This window comes from Hipposideros armiger, unplaced genomic scaffold (genome assembly GCF_001890085.2).
Source record: "Hipposideros armiger isolate ML-2016 unplaced genomic scaffold, ASM189008v1 scaffold_707, whole genome shotgun sequence".
Classification (NCBI taxonomy): Eukaryota; Metazoa; Chordata; class Mammalia; order Chiroptera; family Hipposideridae; genus Hipposideros; species Hipposideros armiger.
The window spans coordinates 522,529-532,569 of NW_017732057.1; the positions used below are offsets into that span (position 1 = coordinate 522,529).

Below are 10,041 nucleotides of genomic sequence, written 5' to 3' on the forward strand. Positions count from 1 at the left end.
TGCAGCCCACGCCGTCGCCGGCGACTCATGGCAGCCCAGCTCCAGGTTGAGCTGTTGTTCAGCATCTTAGCTGTAGAGGGCAGTGTCACTGGCTCTCATATGTGGGATCCGAACCGGGGCCCTCTGGCATCCCAAGCGAGTTCTTAACCATCGCACCACTCGGCCGGCCCTGAAAATGGGATTTTGTTCTAGATTTTTTTCTATGATCTGAAAACTTAATCATGAGCCAATGTTTGACCTTGATTGCAATAGGGCTACACCATGAAATTGAACTGAATCTGCTCCAAGAAGTTGTCTAAGTTTGGCAGGCAGGTAACGCTGCATACCTGAGGAAAGAGGAGAAAACTCATGCGAGTCAAATGCGAAGGAGATCAAGTACCAGTAGAAATAACATTTAGAAATAAGAACGCCACGTTATTTGTAGTAAAGTACAATGGCGGCTTAATTAGGTGCTTCGGTCTTAGAAGAGTGAAGAATTTCTGTGCAAACCCATGCCAAAGTGAGTCCCCTCAAAAAGAAAGGGCTCATTAGAGTGTAATGTTCCGGCTTCAAATTTTTGTTGTAATGATAATCAGGTACTTCACGACAAGGCTCTGGTGGATTCCTGCTTTTATAAGCAAAGCCACTACAAAGTCTTGGGCTGTTTTCATTTTTGTTACATCCCAGCCACCAATCCCAAAGGACTCCATCTTTCTAGTCAGAGAAAGTGAAATGATAGTTTTTAAGTAGAAAGAAAGAATGTTTTATTTTAGCAAAGGGGAGTTTTATGGATGTTATTCAATAATATCCTTATGAGCAAAAAGTGGGCAGAAAAATGACCGTGATTAGGGTTTGAAATTGAATGGGGAAACAAATACACATATTGGGTTACATCCAAAAGTATTCATTATGTAAAAATTGAAAGAAAGCTCATGTCTAAGAAAGCAATAAATCATAGTGGAAAGGTCATAACTTTAGAATTATACTGGTCTGGATTTGTGTTCTGGCTCTGGCACTTATTAATTATATGACCTTGGGAAAGTCAAATGACTTTCTCATCTGTAAAATGGGAATAGTGATCTCTATGTCTAAGGGTTGAGAGAAACAATAAGAAGACGTACTACTTAACACATCTCATATAAAGCCAGGCACGTAAGAGGTAATCAATACATGATGACAACTTTACTAATTTCAAGGTATTTTGGAGATTCTCGGAACATAAGAAAGATAGGTTTTATCTTCAAGAATGCAGAGCATAACAGAGGAGTCATACAGGTAAATAAAGAATTAAGAATTCATGTGATAAATATTATAGCAGCGACACGTATAATGTGCTGAAGGGGCATAGGCTAAACAGTGATTAACTCTGTTCTGGATAGTTGGGGAAGGTTTTCTGGAGGAAATGACTCCTGGGCCAGTCTTAAGGATGAGTAACAATTTTTCAAATTTTCAGCCTGCACAAAGATAAGAATGCATGAAAACTCCAGAGTAAAGGGTGAATGGGGACAAGGCAAAACAAAAAACAAACAAATGAACAAACAAAACTGAGTTCTGAGAATTAGACTAGAGTTAGATTTTAAAAGGCAGGGTATATTTTGCTAAGGATTTGGAATTTGTCTTTAGGCAATAGGAGCTATGGATGTTTTTTTTTTTAATCAATTTTAAGCAAAGGAATGACTTGTTTCATCTCTTTTAAAAAGAAGTCTAACAACTCTTTAGTAGAATTGGAGAATTTAGAGACTGGAGAAAAGATAAATTGGCTGCTGTCATAGTTTATGTGAAAAATATTAAGTGCCTGGACCTAGTTTTCAGAGGGAGATCAATGGAATCTGGAAATGGCTGGATCTTAGAGAATAAAGGACGGGAGCTTGGCATGTTCATAAGTGTTGTGGCCATATTGAGACAGGTCAGTTAGTTTAACATCGGGCAGTCAGGAATTCCCTGGTAGACTGAACAAAAGCAAAACCCTGGCCATTTCTTACACTAGCCATTTCTTTCAAAGTTATAAGATAACTCCTTCATACTGGAACAGAGACATCAACCATGCCCCAGAGCAAGAAAGCCGTTTTGGAGGACATTACAAAAGGCCTTCTCAAGGTTGAGCAACAGAACGAATCTGATAAAACACCTTAATAACAGGCACCAGCATTTCAGCATTCCCCCTCCCAGGCACAAAGAAAAGTATAAACTCAAGCCTTTTACCCTAGCTAGTGGGCATCCCAGCTTCAGGTACCCCCTCCCACTCGGGAGCTGTAACCTTTCTTTTGCTTTAATAAAACTACCCTCTGCTACAAACTCTTCCTCTCTGGTCCACGTCTCCCATCTTCAGCTTCACGAGACCACGACCCTGGCACAAGAAATATCCTACATCAATATCATCATCTGACAGGAGAGGAAGAGCAGTTTTGTGGACACAATATTGAATTTCATTTTGGATGGGCTAATTTAAGTGCTGAGGACCCATCCAAGTAGGGATGTGTAGTAAACAGTGGTACATTCTGGTGTGGAGCTCAAGAGTCAGAGATGAAGCTAAAAGGTGAGTGAACATAAATAGTTATAATGACAGCAGTAATAGCTGCTATTGATTGAGTACTCATTGTGTGCCAGACATGATGATAAAAGTTTTAACACATTATTTTATTTAATTTTGTCAATATCTTCCTGTTTAACCTGGGGAACCTCAGAGAGGTTAAATAATTATGCATAAAAAAAGTGGATTTCATCCCTTAGAGAAAAAGCATATAGGATCGGCTGAGAACCTGTCAACTGTAAGTGGCTGGCAGTTAAATTCCAACTGTCATTTATTGATTTACTTGATTGAAATATCTAAAAAGAGGGTAGGCCTCATTGATTTTGGCCCTGAAACTCAACAGTGTCTCCTAAGAACCAGCTTCAGTTTGATACCTGCTCTGCCTTCTACAGGTTTGCTCTGATTGGTCAGTTTCCGTCATATGCTCATTTCCTCCCAATGAATTTGAATGGAGGACCATGACGTCCTGTCTTGCTTATACCTGACTTCATGTGCATCCTTGTGAACCAGCCACTGTAGCGAAGAAGGAGGATGGGGCTATGCTTACTGGTGAAGGCCTAGAAAGCCCTCTTCATGCTTTGGAAGTATGGGAATCGATTCTTTTTAAACTTTAGGATTAAAAAAAGTGAAGTTCTTTGGGGAAGGGCAAGGTGCTGCTGAGGAGACAAATAACAAATATTCACCAAGAATAGGAATCATAAAAGAGGATCAAACATGGAATTTTGGAAAGGCATTGTATTCAAGGGACAGGCTAAAAAAGCAACGTTATTGCAAGAGAATGAGAGTGTTTGAAGAAGTAAGAGGAAAACCGGAGAAATGTCTCAGTCACCAAAGAAAGAATGAGTTTCCTGAGTGCACTTGAGGTTACTTATGCTAAATTTCCTCAGAAAAATCGATTTGATTTAGTGTTTAGGAAGTGATTAAGTCATTACTAAACTTATCTAACATGATTTTAGGTAAATGGAAATAAGGTCTTGTTCTAATATGATCATAAAACCTCGCTTGATGTTTTTCAATAGTTTTCTCATGCTCTTGAAATAATTCATGATGCTTTTTCTTTTTTTCCTTTAAAGGAGGAAATATGAAAATTCTGATCCCAGGCATGGTCTTTGGTGTGGAGGGCCCTCTGACTTTCTACACTGCAATGGCGGGCTCTGTGATGCTTTGGGATGGAGCATAATCTCCAACACCACCACCGAGGCCTTAAAAGTCACTCAACCTATAGCCACACACTTCTTAGGCACAGAGCATTCCCTCCAAGGTTAAAGAGGCACAATAAGCTCAAATTTTTATATACTGGATGGAATTATTTACTGAAGTTAAAGGTACAGCATTGCTTTATGTAAAGAACATAGGTTTGCAGGAGGGGTGTCTGACAGACCTGAGTTTGAATCTGACTTTTGATGCCAGCGATGTGACCTTGACCAAGTTCCTTCATTCTTTTTTAAGATCGGTTTCCTGACAATAAAATGGTGAAATTAATGCTATCTTGAAAAGCTTTTGCACCATTGACTAAGACAATACATGCATATTAACTAGCATGACACATCATAGTTGTTCAATTAATGACAGTTATAAAGTCTCATGTGTGCGTCATCTTTATAGATGCTATTATTATCTGCTATAAAATTGAGGCAGTATAAATGGTGGCTAAGCACACACGAATTGAAATCAAATTGCCTAGGTTATTGTTAATTTTAAGTCCTTAGACCACAGTATCAGTTTCCTCATCTGTAGGGTGATGGTTATAATAGCACTTTCTCAAAGGGTTATACAGAGAATTAAAAGACATTGTAGACATATACTTCTCAGGCCTGTCCCTGATGCTCAATAAATGAACAGTAAACATTAGCTTTAATTACTATCACATAAGATGATGGTGGGGATATTTGTAAACTTAATAGACTATCTCAGAGGTGTTTCATTTCCTAGGACATTTTTTATTACCTGACCTCATCTCATGAGGGTGAAGGTGAACTTCTCTTTGGTTATCTTTAGACCACAGTCCCGTTAAGGACACGTGATTTTCTGGTGGATTCATACTCACCTTTGAGCTCAGAATTTGATATACGATGTGGTCCAGATAACAGTAGCTACCTCACAGGGCAGTTGTAAAAAATGAATACTATACTATTTTGTAACCCTCCTGATCTGGATAAGAGTTAATTGGGGTTCCATTATACACTCCCTGAAATTTCCAATCCCTCCTATGTGGGATAGAGTTTTGCATTCTCATGGTCAACTTTAATGCTTAGCTTTTTGCTTTTTCTGAATTTGTTCAGGAATATGAACACTCTGGCCTTTCCCCTCATGCTCTTGTCAGTTAAGTAATGGTTTTCCCAGAAACTCAGCCACCTCCTTGAATATCAGAAAAGAGGAAGGATGAGAGAAGGATGAAAGGGGATTGAGAGAGATTTGCTAAACACAAGACACTTAAGTGTATAGTAAGAATCACTGAAGATTTGGGAGAACAGAAGAAGTCTTCATATGGCAGTAATTTTCAAAATCTCTAAACAAAAGTCCTCATAATAAGGGACTTTTTTACTCATCATTCCACCTTTCAATGTATACCAGCCTCAAACAATCTAGCTGATTTCTGTCTTTTCTTTCTTTCTTTTATCTCTTTAGTCTTTTACAGCTTCACCCACCATCCTCTAAAGTGATTTATTTTGCTCTTGCTTCTTTTAACTCTATGGACATATCCCTTAAGATTTTTACTTTCTCCAATGTGACTTTCTTATCAAAGAAGTTGTCTGAATAAATGTTTTATCTTGTTACCTATGAGCAACACCTGGCAAAGTTCGAGCACTTGACATGTACTCATTAAATATAGCATTTATATTAATGGAGAGAGTAATTATCATTATCATGATTTTACCAAGGGGGAGGACACTGGTCACGGGAGGGCGATATAGCTGCGAAGCACCACTCCATTGCTCACTCAGATAGGAACTTTGGACAAGTTACTTAATCTCCTTGTTCTCATATTCCTCATCTATAAAATAAGGTACAGAATTAGTGCCTACGTCAGACGGTGGTTGTATGGATTGCATGAAAGAATATGTAATTTATTTAACACTGTGCCTAGAAATACTTAACATTTAATATAAGTTAATTATTATTATTATCACTCATGAGGTACATGCTAGTTCAGCAAACACACTTTCAAACACTCACAATCAGCTATATTCATGACTTTCTTTGCCAACCTACTTCTGAATGTCTGGTACAATGGTCTGCAAAAATGAGTGTTTTCATGAGTAGCTCTATTGGGATACAGGAAAAAATATTAGGAGGTGTGTGTGTGTGTGTGTGTGTATGTGCGTATATCCTAATAATATATAAATATTATATATAACATAATATGTTTAATATAGCATTTCTTATTATCTTAGTATATAATATAAATATAATATATAGTCACATATCATATCTTCTCTTAAATGTCTGTATTTAAATATACTTTAAAATGTGCATAATATATTTGTACATGTAAATAATTTATAAGTAGACAAAATATACCTATATTAGAAGTGTGATAGAAATTTTTTACTGATGAAGTATGAAATTAAAAATTAAGTTTGGAAATCAATTTACAACGTTCTTGGGACAATGATATTTAATTTGCTTCAAGACACCAATTTGCCCCGCTTTAGCCAAACTCTTAGGAAGAATGGCCGTTGATATCTGGTACAGGAAAGTCATAGCATGAGCTACTAGTTGAGCATAATGGAGAGCTTGTATAATAATAATTATTGTAACAGGTAATACTTACTAGGTGCTTTTCATAAATCAGACATTGGACTCAGTCCTTTACATATACTATCTCGTTTAAACCACATAAAGACCTGTGGTTACTGTGAGAGTTTGCATTTTACAGATGAGGAAACAAAGTCCCACAGAGGCAAAGTAATTTGGGCCAAGTTACAGAACCAGCAAGTAGTAAAGTCAGGGTTTATACTCATGAGGTCTGGCCATGCCATACATTAAAGTGCATGAGACAGTCTGTTTCTAGTAATTCTCTCACACTTGACTGAATCCAATTTTCAAAATGTGTTCATGGACCCAATCTTATTTGAGCCTCACATCAAATCTTTGAGTTATAGTTAGCCCTTTGGATGAATAACACCGTTTCATAGAAATGGATGTGCCCAAAGCAGAGGCCTACTTAAGCACTAGTCTGCAGACGCTGAGTAATCCTTTTTCTCACATAGAACCATTGCTCTCTGTGAAAGTCTGAATTCTGACAGTTGAAACATCAGAGATGTGATTTAGCTGTCTGATGCTTACACTTTAATTTCCAAATGTCAGCAGGAGTGGGTCTGTCATATCTTTTGTTTCTGATCAAAAGTTATTTTTTTAATGAAGTCTAAAATCTATGAATTATTCAACTTTAAATTACTTGTAAAATGTAAACTCTCTTTCTTCTGTTAATGGCCAATAATGTCCTTTCGTAACATTAAAACATGTTGGATAAAGAAACAACTAACCACTCTTTTTTGTAAAGCATAAACAGGGGATGGATTTACTACAGTTGGTTGACTGATACCCTCATTCATTTTAAACTCCAGCAATAACTGCCAGCCTGTTTGTACACCTTCATTAATAGGCACATTTACTGCAAAAATAGGTAGTCATCTTATAAATAAATGTGTGATGGTGGTTATAGCATCCATATTTATCTTGCTAAGATTTCACAGTAAATATTTGCTGTTAAGTAGGAAGGAGAGAAGGGAAGAATGGTTCCTTGTGCTTTCTGTAATTTCTGAGAGAGCTCTAGAGCGAGAGGCTTGTATAATAAAACATTTTGAGAATTCCCTAGTCCAAAATTTCATGAGCAGAAATAAAGTTGAGAGGATCGTCTGGTCCACTCAGGCATTAAACTCTTCCATTCAAAATAATGGCATAATGAAAATAACTGGGCTTTGGCTTGAATGGTCAGGAATATTGCATGGATACTCCACAATGTAGATTAGACCACAGCATATATAGTTGTTATAGCATATGTCTTAGCATCCTAGTACCTAGAGCAGGGGTTGGCAAGCTTTTTCTATAATTGAACAGACAGTAAATATTTTAGTCTTTGTGGGCCGTAAGGTCTCTGTTGCACTAATTAACTCTGTCGTTGCAGCAGAAAAGCAGCTGTAGACAATAGTAAATTAGCAGGCAGGGCTGTGGTACAATAATACTTTATCTATAAAGAGAGTCAAATTGAACAAGGGTTGAATTTGGCCTCAGGGTCATCGTTTGCCAACTCTTAATCTGGAACTATGGGCTCCAAAAAAACCTTCACCGCCAACAATTTTCAACATAAAGTCTACATATACATATAACATGTTCGTAGTGTAAGAGTTTATGTATATACAGGTTTCCCCGCTATCTGAACGTAGAGTGTTCCTATGAAATCTTTCATTAGCCGAAATGGTGTAAGGTGAGAAGTATTCTCTGCTTTCCAAAAGTTTACGTTAGGCCACTTGGCTTTTACTAAAAACCTACATTAGAATGGTAACAGCTTTTTTCATAAAAGTGAAAATCCTCTTTGAATTCTTTTCCATTAGCGACAACAGGTATACCTATGATAATATCTCTGATGATGGAAATCTTATTCAAATCTTTAGTAAACTGAATCTTTCTAAATTATTTCTCATTTTCAAATTAATTTTCTCACTTAGGTGTCATATCAATTTCATGAAGCAGGAAGGGTAGGCATTATTATTTGTATGTTTTAATTTTGTAGAAGGTGAAACTAAGGCAATAGCTAACTAGTAGAACTTGAGTCAGCTCTCCCAAAACCGAACCATGGACTGTTTTCCTCTGGGCGATTTGAAAAATATCAATTATAACAAATTTTGACCCTTAGTCAAATAAATTATGCATAGATTGTACAGTGCTATCTTTTAGTATGATACCAGGTACACCTAAATCTGGAATCATAGAAGCATATAATTAGATTTTATGTTGGTTTGTATTTCCTAACAAATAGAGTTCAAATGTTTTGTTTATAGCATCATCAATATGGGCTTCATTATATCTGTATGTGGAAGATCAAACACTCCTGCTCCATATCAAACAAAGACTGGGCATTAATCCAAAGCTCTCTTTACATTTTTTATTGGTTAAAGGGAGGCTGAGGACTGAGGTAGGGGTAGGAACTCTTTAGAGCTGAATTACTCTGAAGAAGAAAAGCTAATGGATTTTGTTCCTGAGGAGAAAAAGAGAGAGGAGAGGAAAGAAAGAAAAGGAGTGGAGATGACTAACCAAAATATAAAATAGCAACAAACAAATAACTTTAAGAACAGGGATGACTGGTATTCAGTTTCAAGTTGTTTGCGTTGTGGAGATGTAAACAGCCCTTCCACCCCCATCTTCCCCAAAGCTTTAATAAAGTCTGTTGCCTAAAGCTGCTCCACATTACAAACCCTATACAAATTTATGTGTGTGTCAATTTAGAAAAGAAGGCACTGTTCCTTTTTGGAGGTGGGATGGGCAGGGTGCTGTCTGAGGTTCTGTGGATGGGGGGAAAAAACAAACAAACCCACACTTGGATTAAATATCCATTTTTCTGAGAATGAACTACTGGGCTTTCCAAGTTTGGAAGTGACCCAAGGTAATCAACTTGCCACCAAGTGGTTTATTGATCTATTTGAGTAGCAGTGCTATTTCAGAGGCCACCCTGAGTGAGGCTGTATCACAGCCACTGTTCATTTTTCTCTTCTACTTGCATACCAAGTTGATCCATCCTTAAACCAAACTTGGTCTTGCTTAAGCTCAATCCTGAATAAAAACTTTCTGTTTTATAGTGACTTTCTGCTGGAACTACTGCCTTGCTTTATGATGTGGTCAGTCCAACAGAACCCAGTTCATGATGGGAAGTTTCAAAAACATGGTCACTTGGTCTCTGTGGCCAAGCTTTCTGTCACTACCAGAGCCCAGAATCCAGGAGTCTACCCTCTGATTTATCCACTGGGGCCTGACCTGACAAATTCCTCAGTGTATCTTTCTCCAGGAATGACATCTGCTAGGCCGTGTGACCCAAGTGGCAGGCCCACTTGCACTGCGCTTACATCTGCTGCAGAGCCCTTCCTTTCTCTTGGACCCAATCAGAGCTGACATCCTTTCACAGTACCCAATGTGTGGGCCAGAGTATTATTCCTAGGTGTGAAATGTGTTGCCCCAGAGAAAAGAAACTTCCAGGAATTAGATTTCTTTGTGGAAGAGGAGGCAACGTACACAATTTGTCCTTTACTTTATGGGAATGTTCTGATACATCCCTGAGTTCTGGTCCCTAAAATGTTTTATTAAAGTGGCAAGTCTCTAAATAGTCACAGGGTTTATCTACAAGCCTCTGCAGCACTTGTGTCTTAAAGTCTTTTGCATGTTACTTACCACTAGCTTATTCTGGTCAATCAGTATGAGTCAATGATGTATAAGATCAGTGTGATATTCTGCAGGGGGCCAGCACAGTCCATGTCACTATATTATGACAGAGAGAAGGAGAGTTAACAACTGTGGGGTAAAATTGTGTATATGTT

At 37.8% G+C, this 10,041-nt stretch overlaps 1 long non-coding RNA gene across 1 annotated transcript in view; it reads left to right on the forward strand.

Moving 5' to 3' along the window:
* Positions 1–3,742, forward strand: part of LOC109373327 (uncharacterized) — a 436,631-nt gene extending 432,889 nt beyond the window's left edge. The window contains exon 8 of the long non-coding RNA XR_002122201.1: positions 3,583–3,742. This is a non-coding gene — a long non-coding RNA (uncharacterized LOC109373327). The remainder of the gene's footprint in view (positions 1–3,582) is intronic.
* Positions 3,743–10,041: the final 6,299 nt, after the last annotated feature.